Consider the following 19375-nt stretch of genomic DNA (forward strand, 5'->3'; position numbering starts at 1 on the left):
GGTCGGTGGTTCAAGTTCCCCAGCTGTTCCTCGGAAACCTTATACAGGGTCACTATGGATCAGAATTGACTTGATGGCACTCAACAACAACAACAACAACAACAACAACAACAATGTGCTGCTTGATTTCTTTCTTTCTTTTTTTTTATTTTTGCAGTTGCCCGGGTTTGTTTGAATAATTACATCCTGATTCATGTACAATTCTGCAATACAGTGTTTTGGAATTCTTATTCTTTTTTTTTTAAGGGCTTTATTGTGGATTGAGTGAAAGTTTAAAGGGAAGATCATCAGTTTTACATTCAAAAATATCATACACCCTGTTTCATTACATTGATTATCATCCCCTTCATGTACCATCAGTTAACAGTATTTCTCTCTATTCACTTTAGCTTTAAAAAACATCAGGCATATATAATAATTTACACCTCCAAAGGGCACATTCTGCAAGTCTGCCTCCAGGCCACCAACTCATAGTCCTCTGTTTCTGGACTGTAAGATTAACCACTCCCCTGTTTTTGTTACTTCTACCTTTACAATTGTGACTGTCGCAATTAGTTATGATAACAATTATTCACTATTGAATCATATGAATCTTATCCCCATCTCTTTTCACCAGACCCATCTAGACAAGATGAAAACTATTCAGTGGGGACTCTTTCTTCCCCCGCACCATACTCTTAAATTAAACTCCCTCTTGAAACATTGAAAGCCAGTCACTTCGTGCCTTTATTGCCCCCTCATTTTATTTTATTTTTAAGTTTTTATTGTGAATTATATGTTAGTTTACATGGGTGAACATTATCGTTTCATTCATCCTATGGTATTTTGTTTCATTGTAATGATCACAATGCCCTGCATGCATCATTAAACAACCAAAGGGTATACCCCACATGCCTGACCCCCTGGGTCACCAGCACACAGCCCCTCTCCCACGGAGTCCGGAGTCCCCAGCCACTCCTTTCGTTCACCTCATCTTCTTAGCCTCCATCCCTAGTGTCACTGCCTCCCTGGACAGGGTCTCACACTTTGCTTTTCTCCCGGATGGTTCCAGGGATCTTCACTCCTGGACTGTAAAATCAGCCACTCCCCTCCTTTTGTTACCAAACATTTACATTTACCTTTCCAACACTCATGGTGGTCAGACCTGATAGCAATCATTCTCTATTGAACCACAGGAGTCCTTTCCCCCTCACCTTTTATCAACCCCAGCCAGACAGGTTGGAAACAATTCAGTGGAGGTTCTATTTTTCTCTGCATCCTCTGGAGCTAGGTTCCCTATTGAAAGCTAGTCACTTCTTGCCTTTGTAGTCCCCCCTTTTGGGTAGCCAATGTCTAAGTTCTCCATCCCTGTCAATCCTCTGTACCAAGGGGGTGGGAATGATCCTCAGTGTACAGATTTGTCTGCTCCTTTGTCAAACTGCATTCTTTTTTTTTTTTCTTCCTCTTCTTTCTTCCTCTAGTCATGTTCTGATCATCCAGCCATTGATGCCAAGTCAAATGGGTACTACCTGCAAGTATGGGTGTTCTTGTGCATCTCCCCTCACTTCACTTCACATCAGCTGGATGCTTCACACTCCATTCTAGTCCTCTGGGGCCATGTCCCTGGCCCTGGGTCTAGGAGTCCCCAGGTCTTGTCATACTGCTGGTTAACCAGGTCTCAATCCAGGTTAACAGCAGTCTATTGAATGTGGTCAGACTTAGTTCACAACTTCATTGCTGTTTTTCCCCCACTTCCCCTTATCAGTGACCAACATGGTCAGCAGCAGGACCATATGCCTGCTAGTGTATTCCATTTGAGTTTCAGTCTTGGAAGGGGGTTTACCTTGAAGGGACCTGATCGCTTGCCTTGATGGCTCCCTGGGGAACAACTTGCAGTCCTTGTAGTAATCAATTGGACTGCTGTTATTATTTTTTAAATTTTTTTCTGCTGGTCTTTCTTTCTAGAATTATCTTCTGTTCTTCTAGCTGCCCCAGACTGGTCTGCTTGTCCTTTCAAGTGGAAATGTCCCACCTCAGAAGATTCTGGATGGGGATCAGGATTCCACCTATGGTCTTGTGAAATGCAAAGGCTCTGAAGACAGCCCCCTTCACTGGGCAATTTGTATCCCCATTTTAGGTATTCTAATCAGTTATAGGCTAAAATCAGACTTACACACTTTCTCTGGTGATATTTCTGGCTATTCCTGGCTCTCCACTTCAAGCGTCTATTTTACAATAGTAGGCAAGGGAAACCAAGATTCAAAAGACAGCCAAGCATCTTAACATCATTTCCCCAGTTTTACCTACTTTTACCATGCCTCAACTTTTGTATCCACGAGACCTGTTGTTCCACGTTTGTGCTTACATCGTTACTTACCTCTGTCCTATTTAGCCCATGTAAACCTGCCTAGTTATTCTTCTGTCCGCCTTGTTTTTCCTTTCCCCTTCCCCTTCTAGTGTATGCCCCCGCCCCCAGCACTGAAACTATCCTGTGTTTATTCGTCCCCTCATTTTAGGTAGCCAGTGTCTAAGTTGCCTGTTCCTATCTACCCTGTGTACAGAGGGAATAGCATTGATAGTTGATGTGAAGACTCCTTCCTGCTCTGTTAGTATTTAGAGTTATTACCTCCATAAATATAGGTCAGGTTCATCAAATTGTAGCAATTTACCTTTATTTCCTTTATAAATTTTTTTTTTTTTTTTTTTTTTTGTAATTTTCCTCTAGTCAAGTTCTGATTATCAAACCATTGAGGCTAGGTCAAATGGGTACTGTATGAAAGTTTGGGTATTCTTGTGCATCTTCCCTCACTTCATATCAGCTGGATGCTTCACTTTCAGCTCTAGCCCTCTGTGGCTATGATCTTGTATATGGGCTCAAGTGTCCCTAAGTCTCACCACAATTTGGAGCAACCAGCCCTTCCTCTTCTCTCTCTCATCTCCAAGTCAATGGGAGTCAATGGACTGTGGTTGAACTCAGCCCATTTCTTCATTGCTGCCTTTCCCCCTCTTCCACTCAGCAGTAGACCAATGTGGTCGCCAGCAAGCTTCTGTGCCTTTTCGTGCATTGCCTTTGAGTTTCAGTCTTAGAGGGGAGTTTGTCCTGAAGGAAGTTGATTGTTTGCCTTGATGACTTCCTGTCAAACAGCTTGCTTATTCATGCAGTAGCCAGTCATGCTGACATTTTTGTTTTGAGTTTTTCCTGATGATCTTTCTTTGAAGATGTATCTATCTTCTGTTGCTCTAGTTGTTCCAGGCGGGTCTGCTTGTTCTTGCTAATGGGAATGTCCCACCTCATAAAGTTCTGGATAGGACTCAGGATTCCACCTAGGGTCCTATATTCTGCAAAGGCTTTGCAAGAGGCCTATTTCACTGGGCAAGTTCTAGAACCCCTTTTAGGTATTCCAATCAATTATAGGCTGAAAATGGGCTTACAAGTTTTCTCTAATCATGTTTCCCAACATTCCTTTCTATCCCACTCAAGTGTCTATTTTACAATAGTAGGCAAGTGAAACTAATATTCATAAGATAGTCAAGCATTTTAGTTTTATTTCCCCTCTTCAAACTATGCCTAAATCCCTGTATCACAGAGCCCTATTTTTCCAAGTTTGAGCATGCATCACTATTTACCTCTGTCCCACTTAGGCCACGCAAAACTGTCTGTGTTCTCCTATGTATCTTGTTCTTCCATCTCTTCACCCCTTCTTGTATTGTCCTTCCCCAAACCCAAACTAAACCCCATACCCCAACCCCGCTGTTGTGGTTACCTTGTATTCCATTAACTCTTCCCTCTATTTAAGATAGTCTATTTTATCCTATAATCTACCTGATCTTCTCATCACCTATATCTCCATGTTTACCTTCTTTCACATTGTAATTGTTTTGATCATAGACTGACCTCCCAGATCCTTTGTTCTTATAATTTTATTCTGTTCTTGACTCTTCCATTTGTCGATTGAGTTCCAGGTGATGCTGCCATGTATGTCATTCTCTGGTTGTTGTCTGTTCTTGTTGGTTCTCACTCCACAGAACTTCCTTTAGGATGTTTTTCATTACAGGATTGGCTTTGGCAAAATCCCTTAGCTTCTGTTTATCCTGGAATGTTTTGATTACACAATTGTGTTTGATTGACAGCTTTTCTGGGTAGAGGATTCTTGGTCGGCAGTTTTTTTTTTTTTTTTTTTTTAGAGTTTTATATTTGTCTTCCCATTGCCTTCTTGCCTGCATGGTTTCTGTTGAGATATCCAAATTTAATCTGATTTGCTTGCCTTTGTATGTTATACTTCTCTTTTCTCTAACTGCTTTCAGGATTCTATATTTATCTTTGATTAATATGTCTTGGTGATTGTCTTTTAGGGTCTATCCTTCATGAGGTTCATTGAATTTCTTGAATACTTATCTTTTTGCTTTTCAGGATGTTAGGGAAATTTTCTTCCAGAAGCTCTTCAACTATCTCCTCTGTGGAATTGTGTGATACTTCCTGTTCCGGAATGCCGATAATTCTTAAGTTATTCCTCTTCATGTTGTCTAACATGAATCTTAGGCCTTCTTCAGACTGTTTTATTCTTTTTTCTGCTTGCTGTTCTATCTTAGTAGTGTTGAGACATTTATCTTCTAGCTCACTAGTTCTGACTTCTATCTCTTCAATTCTACTCCTTTGCCCTTTCAGTGTATTATTCATTTCTGATATTCTATTATTAATCATTTGGACCTCTTTCTGTAGGTTTTGAATTGTTTCCAATGCTGTATCTATCTTATTTGATTGTTCCTGTAGTGCTTTCCTGACTTCTTCCTTATGTTTTTCAACTCCATTGTATATGGTTTTGATACATTTTATAATCATTTTTCTGAATTCCTTCTCAGGCATTTCCAAATCCTGTTCATCTTCCAGTATGGAGTGTAGGTCTACTTCCAGATCATTTGACTCAGTCAATTTATCTCATTTCTGGATATGTGTTGATATGGTCATCTGTTTCTGTTTTGGCGGCATATTCAGGAGTTATCTGTGGCCTTAATACTAAAATGGGTGTGTATTTTGGAATTTTTTATGCTTTCTGATTGCCTCCAGGTAGATATGATCAGAAGATGGGCTTTCTTTTTAACTCTTCTTCCTGAGAAATTTCAAGATGCCACTGTTGGTCATTGTGACATAACTCAAGATTTAATTTTCAGCCTATTTCCTTTTTAGTATGACTGTCCTGCTCCACAATCCCTGTTCAGGCCTTTGTCCTCGTGATAAACAGTTCAGGGCCGGCTGTGGCCATTTTGCGCTGCCATTTGGTTTTAACTGTTACTTTAAATTTCAAGGACAAATGTGCACATGCATAGTAGAACCCTCCAGGGGTGGGTGTGGGGTGACCAGTCACTCAGGCACCCCATCTAGTCACCAGAATGGAGGTGCACAGGCAGCAAGAGACCAATAAACAGATACCAAAAAAAAAAAAAAAAAAAAAAGAATGTCCACATCTTTATCTCTTTGGTTCTGTCAAGTGTCTGTGGCTACTCTGATCCTTCCCATGCTCAGTCTCTCCCATGATGGTGGCTCTGGGAGCAGCTAAGCATCTTGAATTAGAAAGCACTGGATTTCTTGCTTCTGCTACAAATTCCCCTAGCTGTAAGCCTTCCAACCTTCTAAATATTCCTTTATATGTGGCTCTGAGTTCTGGCACCATCCCCTGAGTTTGCTTGGTCTGGTATTCTGTGTTGTTGCTGATTGAGCTCCTCACTGCACTTCTACCTGATTTGCCATCTTGTTTGTTCCAGCCTGTTTGATTTTCTGACTCTGTTTTCATGAGTATTAATTGTGGTTCCAACCAAATAGAAGTCTTGGGCAACTTCTTTTCTCCATTTATCTTGATATTATTTATGGTCCATTTATAATGTTTTTCTTTTTATTTACATTGAGGTGGTATCCATACTAAAGTCTATAATCATTGCTCTTCATCAAATATTTTTTCACTTCCAGCAATGAAGGTTGTATCATCTGCTAAGGAGTCTTCTCCAACCTTGATGCCTTGTTCTTCTTTATAAAACCCAGCTTCTCAGATGCTTTGCTTAGCATACAGTTTGAATAAGTATGGTGAAAGGATACAACCCTGACACACAATTTTCTTGATTTACAACTATTCAATATTACCTTGTTCTGTAAGAATGAATGCCTCTTGGTCTTTGTGCATATTTCTCATGAGCACAATTAAGAGTTCTGGTACTTTTATTTTTAGTAATGCTTTTGATAGGTTGTTATAATCAACACATTTGAATGCTTTTGCATAGCCAATAAAGCACAAGCAAACATGTTTCTGGTATTCTCTGCTTTTAGCTAAAAGATATCTGACATCAGCAATTCTATCCCTCATTCCACATCTTCTTCTGGAAGCTCCTTCTCTATGTACTGTTACAACTATTTTCTAATTGCCTTCAGCAAAATTTTGCTGGCATGAGAGATTAATGATATTGTTCAATGATTTCTGTATTCCATTGGGTCATCTTTCTTTGAAATGGGCATAAGTAATTAAGGGATTGTTGTTGTTGTTAAGTACCAACCCTGCACAGGGTTTCCGAGGCCGTAAATCTTTATGGGAGCAGAAAGCCTACTCTTTCTCCTGCAGAACAGCTGGTAGTTTCAGACTGCTGACCTTGTGGTTGGCAGTGTGACTTGTAACTACTACGCTGCCAGAGCTCCTTAATTAAGGGATACTTCTAAGACAAAAAGACCTACAAAGAAAACCTGATCACTAAAGACTAATTGTGCCTGGTGTGGCACTGTAGGATAAGCACTGGACTGTTAATCACAAGGTCGGAAGTTCAAATCTACCAGCTGCTTATTGGAAGCCCTGCACAGTTTTGCTATTAACAACAACAATATTTTTTAGTTTAAAATTCTCATATGTATGTTACATTATTGTTCTTGTCAGATTTCTACCTGAAACATCAACATTACTTTTTCAGGTAATGATAACATTGGGATGCTTGAATCAATAATGTCCAATATAAAGTCTAGCATGACTTTGTACCATTTCTTAAATATACAGAATATACTTTAATTTTTTCTTTTGTCAAGTTGAGAAAAACAAATAGAATTTATATTGCTTTCTAATGAAACACCTCTAATGTTAAAGAAAGATGGAGGCACAGAAATACAATCGATTATAAAATGTGTTTTGGCAATGATAGTTAAGGAAACAGGTGTGTGACCTGAATACCTATAGGTAGCCTGTTTCTGGCTGAGAACGGATTTGTGCATTTGACTGAAAAGAAACTATTAACTCTTTTACATTATAGGCCAAGTCATTCTGTCATTAAAGGGGCTTTTTAGGGCACCCACACTTGGCTATGTGCTTTTCTGAGTAGATAAAAACAATCAACTTAAATCCCAGAAGGGATGACAGGAAACCCAGACAAACACAATATAAGCAATTATGATAATATATGCTCTTGTGGAGGTAATAAGAAATTCACAAAAAAATCTATTAAGTGATTTGAAAAAAGAGAATCTATTATCTTTTGTAGTCTAACCCAAACTCAAATCTAATGCTTTTGAGTCAATTCCCACTCATAGCAACCTTATAGAAGAGAGTAAAACCCCATAGGGTTTCTAAGACTGTAAATCTTTATGGAAGCAAACTGTCCAGTCTTTCTCCTGGGGAGTGACTGGAAGGATTGAACTGCCAAGCTTTCAGATAGCAGCCCAGCATTTAATCCACTATCATATCAGCATCCTTTTTGTAGTCTGTTGTTTTTAAGGGCTGTCGAGTCGGTTCCGACTCCCCTGCATGTATAGGGTTTTCCATGAGTGGCTAGTGAGTTTGAACTGTCGGCCTTGCAGTTCAAACTGATATTATGGTCCAGTGCTTATCCTTCAGCACCACGCCAGGACTCCTTTTGTAGTCTGTTGTTGTTGTTGTTAAATGCCATTGTGTCGGTCCCGACCCATAGCAACCCTGTACAAGGTTTCTGAGGAGCGGCTGGTGAGCTTGAGCCACCACCTTATGATTCAAACCAACTTTGCAATTCAGCACATTAACCCACAGCGCCACACTCTAGTTATAGCTAAAACTCAGATTCTAGAAGGAGGTAAGATCTGAAAAAGATTCTTCAATCTGTTGTTACTTAATTATGGTGTCCTAGTGTGGCGCTGTGGGTTAATGCACTGGACTTCAAAGTTGATTTGAACTACAAAGTCAGCAGTTCAAATTCACCAGCTGCTACTTGGAAACCCTATACAAGGTCACTATGAGTCAGAACCAAAACAACAGGACTTAACAACAAAAACAGTTACAGTTAAAGTTATGTTACAACAGATTGAAGAATCTTTTTCAGCTCAATTGGAAAGACCAGTTTTGAAAGCATGGAAAAATTACCCATTTACTAGGGCTGCTAATAATAAATGAAGTAATATGTTTACAAAAGTAAGATAAAGACAATAAATCTTTTTTTTTTTATTACTGGACAATAATCCTGCTTGAAATTTCATTTAAATCTCTTTCTTCCCTTTGTTTAGCTTTTCTATTTCTTATCTTCTGTTAGAATCTGACTTTTGGCAGAGAACTATTGTAGGATCCTACCTGTTAGAGATAATGGGAGAAAATGTATAGTGAGGCTTACCATAAATTGGCCAGTAATAAGAGACCACATGTACATGCACACACACAAGATACACTCTAAGGTTTATTAGAAAGTTTAAGAGAATACATGTAAAGAACTTCAAAGACTCTACGGCATATACTAAGTTACCAATAAATATCAGGTCTTTTACTTTTTATATAATCACTTTATCGTTAAGCTAACTTTTAACTAAGGAACTTTTGGAAATACTGTAGCTAAAGTTGCAAATGATTCTATGCGTTGGTTTTATTTACAGAACTCAAAATTTGCATTTCAAAATTAATAAGAAGGATTATCAGGAAGCACTTATTTTTTGAAATCTATATCTTAAAGATGGATAACAATAAACCCAAATCCACTGCCATCGAGTCAGTTCTGACTCATATGTTGGGTTTCCCTGACTGTAAATTGTTACAAGAGTTGACAGCCAACAGACACTGGTGGATTTGAATCACAAACACTGTGGCTAACAGTCTGGTAGATTTCCTACACCACCACCAGGACACCTGTGAATAGTAATAACAGGGACAAATACCACTGCCGAAAATAATTTAAGTGGTACATAAATATAAGGAGACTTTATGACCATGTGGCTCTGTGGGTCAATGTGTTACACTGCAAAGTTGGTTTGAACTACAAGATTGGTTTAAACTCACCAGCAGCTCCTTGGAAACTCTATATAGGGTCGCTATGGATCAGAACTGACTTGATAGCACTTAGCAAAAACAACAACATATAATTTCTGGCATGGCACTGTAGGATAGCACTAGACTATGAACTACAAGGTCAGCAGTTTAAACCCACCTGCTGCTTCTCAGAAACCCTCTACAGAGTTGCTATGAGTCAGAATCAACTCTACAGCACTTAATAACAACAACATACAGTTTCAGCAAACAGGTGTATTAGCAGGTATAGATTTCTGAACACTTTTTAAGAAGTGTGACGCAGGCTACGATTATGGGCTCGCTTCTACTTCTCAGTTGTTTTTTTTTGTTTTGTTTTTTTTTAGTTTTAAGACATTGTTTCAAGGTGAAACCTCTAGGTCAGCAGTTCAAACCCACTAGCCACTCTCCAGGCAAAAGATGAGACTGTCTGCTTCCATGAAGACTGGAGTCTCAGGAATCCAATGAAGCACTTCTACTCAGTCCAATAAGCGTTCTTGGAGTGGGAATCAGTTCGACAGCAGTGTTTTTCAAGGTAATGTTCAATGACACCCCAGTGTCTTTGAGACACTAATAGTTCTCTCAGTGCCCTGTTTCATTTTACAAATCCATGGATTTGTATTATAACCATAGCTGTGCATTTGCCTCCTTAGTGGAATTCTTAATTTCGAAGACAAATTCTATTTTATGTCTTTTTTCACCTCGCTGCCATCACATGTGCACCCCACCACCACTATGTTATTCAATCCTGCATCATTTTTCCTTGTTAAATTAAAATATTCTCCTCATACAATATCAGTTTTACTGATGAAGATTTTTCTAAACCCAAAACAATGTTTGTATTTCCAAACTTTACAAGTATAGAAGTATCCATAAGATGGTGCTGTATCTTTCATTTAATTTGTTCAGATAGTTGAATGCTAAAATACATGTGTCACAAATGTAGTAAAAAGACAGGGTTAGTGTTAATCTTCAAAGTCTTACGCTGTACAGCAGCAGTATGTCTAATCAAAGCTTTATAGTAACTTATTTTTCAGAAAGCATACAATCTCTGAAGTACCTTTGCTCCAGCTTTAGTTGCCAACTGGAGATGAAAAAAAGAATTGAAATTCGCATTTCAACTGGCATTTTGGGAGCAGTCTCTTTGTACATACCATTTTAAACAAATGAAGCAGCTGAATTATACACAGTATCAATTTCTACCAAGGTCAATATTAATCTTTAAAAGTGCTTTGAAACCTACAGTTTGATGGAAATTAGAAATGACATTGCATGCAAGCAATCCTTTTCAGATGCAGAATGGTAAAGGAATTAACTCAATAATTTTCTGTATATAGTAAAGTTATTTACCCAGTGCGGAAAGGTAATTTAAGAAATGCTAATTGTATAATGTATTTCTGATTCAGGGTGATGCAGTTAAGAGAAGCAATATTTCATTTCCTGCTTAATTATTATTCATAAATAGATTTAATAAGCAGAGTGCTTTGAATGTGGTCATATGATACTCGTTTTTAAGATGAGCAAGCTTATACCAAAGGAACTGTGGTGGAGGTGACAATGAAAAATGTGTTCATGGCAGGAAAGCTTTGGAGCCATGAAAAGCACTACAGGTATATAGGTGCATCCAAGGAAGGAACTTACCACATAACTACATGTTAACCTCATACAATGTTTTACTGCTATAATTTGGGGGTTGTTGTTGTTAAGTGTCTTCCAGTCAGTTCTGACTCATAGCAACCCTATATAGGGTTTCTGAGAAGCAGCTGGTGAATTTGAATCTCTGGTCTTGCAGTTCAAATGGCCTTGTGGTCCTGTGCGTTATCTTATAGCACCACACCAGGACTCCATAATTTGGGGATATATTTAGTGTTATAGATTTCTTTTCCTTTCTATTGCTCAGAATTCTTTCTTTCTTTGAATAGTGTCACCTTGTGAAGGAAACCAGCTTTATATCTCTTACATCAATAACTAACTCAAAGATAGAAATCTCTACTTGGTGATAGTAATGGTAAAGAGGAGCTCTGGTATGGCACTGTAGGATAACGCGCTGGGCCAACTGCAAGATCAGTTTGAACCACATGGCCAACAATTCAAACCTACCAGTCACTCCTCAGAAACCCTATTCAGGATTCCTAAGAGTTGGAACCGACTAGATGGCAAGACACTTAACAACAACAATGGTAAAGGATAATTATCACACTGGCTCAAGATAGGATCATTTCAATAACTTCTTAAGCATGTGAAAAAGTGGAGAAGAATCAATGCATGTAAATTAGGATGTGGCCTAGTATTCCATTGTGTGTATGTATGACAGCTTGCATATCCATTCTTCCATGAACAGACATTTAGATTGTTACCATCTCTTTGCTATTATGAATAGTGTTGCTAGAGACATGGGCATGTATTCACGGCATGGGTCTTATCTCTCTTGGACATATACCAAGAAGAGGGATTACTGGGTCATATGGTATTTCTATTCCTAACCATTTGAGGAATTATTCATACTGTTTTCTACAGTAGTTGCACTATTTTAGAGTCCACCAACAATATATGAGCATTCAAATCTCTCCACATCCTGACCAGCATTTGTTGTTTTCTGTTTTATTTTTTTAACTTTGTTAATAATGCTGGAGAGATGCTATCTCATTGTTGTTTTGACTTACATATCTCTAAGGAGCTCTGGTAGTGTAGTGATTGCAAATTAGGCTGCTTCCCTCAAGGTCAGCAGTTCGAAAATACCACCGGTTCCCGCGAAAGATGAAGCTTTTGCTGAAGATAATTAAAAAATGGTTTTTAAATTGTCTCAACATGGAGCTGTAACAAAGTCAAGCCAGATTCAGAAAATGAAGTAGAATGAGACATATCATTGTTGGCATCAGATGGATCTTGGTTGAAAGCACGGACCACCAGAAAGATGTTAATTTGTGCTTTACTGACTTTGTGTGTGAATCATAACGAACTATGAATAACATTGCGAAGAATGGTATTCCAGATTATTTAATTGTGTTCATGAGGAACTGTACATAGACCAAGAGACAGAACAAGGGGATATTGAAGGTTTTAAATCAGGAAAGTTGTATGGCAAGGTTGTATCCTTTCACCACACTTATTCAATCTGTATGCTGAGCAAATCATCTGAGGAGCTAAATGATATGGAAAAAGAACATGGCGTCCGGAATGAAGACTCATCAACAAACTGCTGTGAACATATGAAACAACATTGCTTGCTGGACACATAGAGAACATGAAGTACTTACTGATGAAGATCAAAGACTAAAACCTTGAGTAAGAATTTCACCTGAATGTAAAGAAAACAATAAATAATATTATGATAAATGGAGAAAATATTGACATTGTCAAATTTTTTGTTTTGCTTGGATCCATAATCAAGGTTTATGGGAGTAATAGTGAAGAAGTCACGCTGGACTGGAAGTGTGGTTTCAACTGCAAGATTGACAGTTCAAATCCAAAACCCGCTCCTTGGAAACCCTATACAGGGTCACTATGGGTCGGAACCGACTCGACGGCACTTAGCAACAACAAATGTCTTCTTTAGTGAAGTGTCTGTTCATGCCCTCTGCTATTTTATAACTGGATTATTTGTCTTTTTCTTGTTAAGGTGTTGAAGTCTTACATAAATTTTAGAGATTTAATTCCTTGATTGATTTGTCATTGCCAAAGCCTTTTCCCTGTTTGTAGCTTATCTTTTTACTCTTTGAGTTAAGTCTTTTGATGCACAAAGTGTCTAATTTTCCAGAGGTCTGAGTCATCTAATTTGTCTTCTATGTTTGTGTGTTTTCACTTTTGTTTGACAGTATATTTATATCATCTACCGGGCTATTAGGAATCCTGGTGTGGCACTAAAGGATAATATACTGGACTGAAAGATCGGTTTGAACCACAAGGTCGGCAATTCAAACTCACCAGCCACTCCTCAGAAACTCTATACAGAGTGGCTATGAATTGGAATCAACTTGACAGCACTTAACAACAGCAACAATAGGGTCCTTAAGTTTCTTCCTATTTTCTTGTTTATAGTCTAGATTTTACATTTAGGTCTTCATCCAACTTGAGTTCACTTTTGTTTGGGTATGAGAGGTGGATCTTGTTTCATTCTTCTGCAAATGTTCATCCAGTTTCTCTTCCCCATTTAATGTATTTTGAACCTTTGTCAAAGAACATCCATATATATGTCCTTTGTACGGATGGATGAACTTACAGGAATCTCAGTTCTCTTCCATTGTTCCTTGTGTCTTTCACTGTATCAATACTAGGCTGTTTTGACTATTGTGATTATGTCTTGCTTCTCTCTTTTTGAAATGTTTTGTTGTAGAACATTTGAATAAATATGGATCCCCTAAGTTGCATTCTTCAGAGATGACATCACCAGTCCTCCTCCTCTGCTTCTTGTTATAATGGCAGCCATTTATTATTATTATTATTTTTAAACTTTTTATTATGCACTGAGTGAAGGTTCACAGAGAATATCATCAGTTTGACATTCAACAAATCATACACTGTTTCATCTCAATGATTGCAATCCCCTCCACGTAACGACAGTTATCCCACTTTCTCCCTGTGGTTCATATTTCCATTTATCCTCTTTCTCAACCCTTCTGAACTTCATCCTTAGTTAAACGTTGCCCTTTTGATTTTGCATGGTTGATTATTTCATGGTGAGCATACTTTACTAGAGTTGTTGTCCTCTATATACCTATCTACTGCTTGGGTGAAAATTTGGCCATGAGGGTGAGTTCTGCTCCAGATCTGAAGACGGCCATCCTCTGTTTCTGACCAGTAAGCCCATGTATTTTCTGATATTGAGTTTTGTTCCACACTGTCTCTTACTCTATCAGGGACCTTCTAATGTGATCCCTTTCTGAATAGTTGGTAGTGGGAGACAGAAACCATTTAGTTCTTCTGGTCTCAGAGTTTTAGAGACTGATGGTCACATGTTCTATTAGTTCATTAGATGGTTATTGTGTTTTGAGATTTGGAAGTGAGAAATTTGCTTTGTTCTTCTTCTTTAGTAATACCTTACTTTTCTGGGTTCTCTTTGCTTATAAAATTGGGGATTAGTTTTTCCATATCTTTCAAAAATGATGTTGGAATCAGGATTGGGATTGCATTATATCTGCAGATCACTTTGGGTAGTAGTACTGATATTTTCACAATGTCTTGTCTTCGAATGCATGAGCACGACATTTTCTTCCATTTATATAAATCTCTTTTGGCTTCTTGCAGTATTTCATAAGTTTTTGTGTAGGTCTTTTTAAAAAAATCTCTGGTTAGATGTATTCCTAAGTATTTAATCTTTAAATGGTTTTTCAGAGTTCTCTTTGTTAATGAAAGGGACCCAGCTGATTTTTTGTGTTGATCTTATAGCCTACCACTTCACTGATTCTTTTAATGAGCTCCAATAATTTTCTTGCTGAGTGTTTGGCATTTTCTATGTATAGGCACATACCATCTGCATATAGAGAGAGTTTTACTTTTTCTTTGCTAATTTGGGTTCCTTTAATATTCCTTTCTTGTCTCACATCTCTGGCTAAGATTTCTAGTATAATATTGAATAGAAGTGGTGATAAAGGGCATCCTTGTCTGGTTTCCATGCACAGGGGAATGCTTTCAGTTTCACTCCATTGAGAGTAGTGTTGGCCATTGGCTATGTATGCTGTTGTAAAGTGCTGTTGAGTCAATTCCGACTCATAGAGAACCTGTATGCCCTTAATTATGTTGAGGAGTTTTCCTTCCATTCTTATTTTGCTGAGTGTTTTTTTTATCAGGAAAGTGTATTGGATTTTTGTCAAATGCCTTTTCTGTGTCAGTTGATATGATCATGTGGTACTTTCTTTGTATCTATTTATTTTTGGATTACATTGATTATTTTTCTAATGTTGAACCATTCCCGCTTATGAATCCCACTTGTTCATGATGTGTTATTTATTTATTTGATATGTTGTTGGATTCTAGTAGCTACGATCTTGTTAAGAACTTTGGCTTCTACGTTCTGGTGTGGTGCTGTAGGATAAACACTAGACCTCAAGGTCAATTTGAATTAATACTAGTCACTCCTTGTTAACCCAACACAGGGTTGCTATGAGCAAGGGCCAACTCGAAGGCACTTAACAACAACAATGTTCATGTTGGTCTATAATTTTCCTTTTTAGTGATGTCTTTCCCTGGTTTGGGTATCAGGGTTATACTAACTTCACAAAATGGATCAGAGAGTTTTCCATTCTCTTTCATGTTCTGGAATAGTTTGAGTAGAATCGGTATCAACTTTTCTCTGAATGTTAGGTTGAATTCAATGGTAGAGCCATTTGGGCCCAGAACACTTTGTTGGGAGTTTTTTAATAGCCTGATAACTTTATCTTTTGTTATAGGTGCGTTCATTCAGGTTTTCTACTTCAGTATGTATTAGTTTAGGGAGAGTGGGTTTTTTTTTTACAAATTTGCCCACTTATTTTAGATTTTCAAGTGTGTTGGAGTATAGTTCTTCATATTTGTTCTGTTATTATCCTTTTTGTTTCCATTGGTTACGTTGCAATGTCACCCATTCTATTTCTCATTCCTGTTAAAGTGGTTTGTCAATTTGCATCTTCTTTTTCTTTTACGTTGTGAGAATTGCCAGTGGTTTGTCAGTTTTATGAATCCTTTCAAAAAACCAACTTCATGCCTTACTGATTCTTTCTATTGTTTTCTTTTTACTTTGTAATCTGTTATTTCTATTCTTCTGGTTATGATAGGTTTCCTTTACTGTTGGAGACATGACATTAAGGTCTTTATTTTGGTTCTTTCTTCTCTTTGAATGTGTGCATTTATTGCAACAAATTGCTCTTTGAGCAAAAGTTTTGGTATGTTTTGTTTTTGTTCCAACTTTATTTAAGGAATTTTTAAATTTCTTAAATTTGTTCTATTGCCCACTAGTTTTCAAGCAGAGTGTTATTCCATATCCATGTATTTGATTTTTTTCCCTTGATCTTCCTATTGTTGACCTCTAGTATTATTGTGTTGTGATCTGAGAAGATGCTTTGATCTGCGAAGATGCTTTGTAGTATTCTGATGTTTTAAAATTTATTGAGACTTGCTTCAAGGTCTAATATATGATTTATTCTGGAGAAGGTTCCACATGCAATGGAAAAGAATGTATAGTGTGCTTTTGTTGAGTTCAGTGTGCTGTCTATAAGATCAAATTGATTATTGTTTGATTTTGCTCTTCTGTGGCTTTTTGAGCTTCTTTCTAGTTGTTTCTCCCGTCATCTAAAGTGGTGTGTGCAAATCTACTATTATTATTAACTTGCTTACTGCACACATAGAGATTCACAGTGGGGCCATAAAATAATATGTTGCTGTTATTAAGTACCGTTGAGTCAGTTCCAACTCATAGTGACCCTGTATAGGGTCCCCAAGGAGTGGCTGGTGGATTTGAACCACCACTGCCTTTGTGGCTCAAACCAATCTAGTATTAATTTGCATGTCGAATCGAGCTGCAAACCTCAGGGTCAGCAGTTTGAAACTACCAGCTGTTCCACGGGAGAAAGATGAGGCTTTCTGCTCCCATAGAGATTTACAGCCTCGGAAACCCTGTACAGGGTCGCTATGAGTCAGAACCGACTCCACGGCACATAATAACAACAACTTGGGTATTTGAGGGTAAAATATGTTTTTGCATTAATTTACATACCCTTACAATACCATCGAGTTTCATTTTCAAAAGTAAATAATGATAACACACACACACACACACACACACACACACACTGAGGTACTAGTAAACTAGAGCCTTACATTTTATTTTAACTAAACAAATATTGGAGTGCTGGTGGCTCTGTAGGATAAGCATTGGACTGATAATCACAAGGTCAACACCTCAAACCTATCAGCTACTCTGCAGGAGAAAGATGTACTTTCTGCTCATATAAAGGGGTATAGCCTTGGAAATCCTGTATAAGTTCACTGTAAGTCTGAACTGATTTGACAACACCTAACAACAACAACCAGTGAATGGCACTGTGGGCTAATGCATCAGACTGCAAAGGTGTTTGAACTGCAAGGTCGGTGGTTCACGCTTACCAGCTGCTCCTTGAAAACCCTATACAGCGTCACTATGGGTCAGAATCGACTCGACAGCACTTAAAAACAACAACAACAATAACACCACAAGTATTATTGTAGAGTTATCTGCTGGCACTGTGGGCTAATGTGTCAGACTGCAAATTCACTTGAACTGCAATGTCAGTGGTTTAAGCTCACCAGCTGCTCCTTGGAAGCCCTATGCAGGGTCGCTATGAGTCAGAATTGACTGGACGACACTTAACAACAGCAACATATATTGTGAGGTTATTTCATTGTGTGCATAGATACTTTTTATTATTATATCCTCTTCTTCAATTGACCCTTTAATCATTATATAATGTCCTTTTTGTCTCTTATGCTGGTTTTTGTCTTAAAGTCTTTGATCAGAAATTAATATTGCCACACCTGCTCTTTTTTGATGGTCATTAGCATTTTCCCATCTTTTGATTTCTATTCTAGTTTCACTTTATGTGTAAGGTGTGTCTCTTACATACTTATGGATCCTCTTTTCTTATGCATTATGATCTCTCTGCTTTTCTCTTTCCTGACTTGCAGTTTGTTTACTTTGGATACTTCTGTATTTGGGTTGACTTCTGCATTCTGGTGTCATGTATGTTAATCTCAGGTTTTTGTCTAATGTTGTTGTTGTTGGTTCTCTGTTCAAAGAATTCCCTTTAGTATTTCTTGTACGGTTAGCCTAGTTTTTACAAATTCCTTTAATTTCTGTTTACCTGGAAATTTCTGAATTTAAGAAATCTGATAAAAAAAAAATGTTTTTTATGAAAAAGAACAGTGCTGAAGACTTCCAGCAAGATACTGACTAGGCAGACACAGACCCTCTACAACAAAGATACAAGAGTCTAAATGAAACAGATAAAGATGATCCCTGGCACTCTGAGCTTCAGAATAAAGGATAGAGAAGTGGACTCAACATCATCTAAGAGAAGAAGCTGAACAACAATGGCGAGAGAGGAGAGAGATGGGTAAACTGTCGACTGGCCTGATATGGCAGAGCTATCTTGAAAATCTGCAAGCAGTGTTCATTCCAGACAGTGGCCTAAGAACACAAATGCACACTAGTAGCTGGCAACAAGAAATGCACATACAGCACAACTACAACTGTATCTCCCTCCTTCAGTCCCACCCACTGGGTTAAGAGCCATTAACAGCTCTTGTATCATTGATCAATGATTGACAGCAGCCCAAACTAGCCAGACCTGTCCTGAACTGAGATAGAAACAGTAAAGGGAGAACTGAGCACACCATTCTCTATCCCATAGAGAATGGAAGGTGGTAAGTGCCTACAAACACATCAATATACAATCATCACTTGAATGCAAATAAAACAACTCCACAATGTCTCTGAGACAAACTTGTGATTCTTAAAGTCTGTCAGTGCTTATCCTACAGGGCCAACAGGGCTCCTTCTCAAGCCACTGAGGTCCCTAAATAGGATTCTTTTAATTCTCTGTCATTGAGTTACAGTACCATATTTCCCTCAGAAATGTTTTCTGGCTTTGCAATGTTGTCACTTGTTTGAGTCACACTGTCTTGTTTCTTCCTGTTAACTAAAATTGTCTGTTGTCTCAGAGACACTGTGGTGTTGTTTTATTTGCATTTAAGTTCTGGTAGCGTAGTGGTTATGAATCGGGCTGCGAACCTCAAGGTCAGCAGTTTGAAACTACAAGCTGTTCCACGGGAGAAAGATGAGGCTTTCTGCTCCCATAAAGATTTACAGCCTCAGAAACCCTGTTCAGGTTCACTATGAATTGGAACCAACTCCACGGTACTTAACAACAACAACAATGATTATACGTTGGTGTGTTCTTAGGTTTGTGTAATATGTCTGCTTTTAGTCTGTCATCTTGCTGGAAATCTTCATAAATGTTCTTTTTTAATTAAAAAACCTTTTTCTGTTTTTATCAGATTTCTCAAATGCCATTTTAGTCTTGATATCTTCCTCATAACATAAAGGATTTATTTGTTAACTTTTGCCCTTTGAAAGGGTGTCTTAGGCAGGGTTTTCTAGAGAAGCAAAACCAGAATATATATAT

The sequence above is a fragment of the Chrysochloris asiatica genome, unplaced genomic scaffold, assembly GCF_000296735.1.
Source record: "Chrysochloris asiatica unplaced genomic scaffold, ChrAsi1.0 scaffold00032, whole genome shotgun sequence".
NCBI lineage: Eukaryota > Metazoa > Chordata > Mammalia > Afrosoricida > Chrysochloridae > Chrysochloris > Chrysochloris asiatica.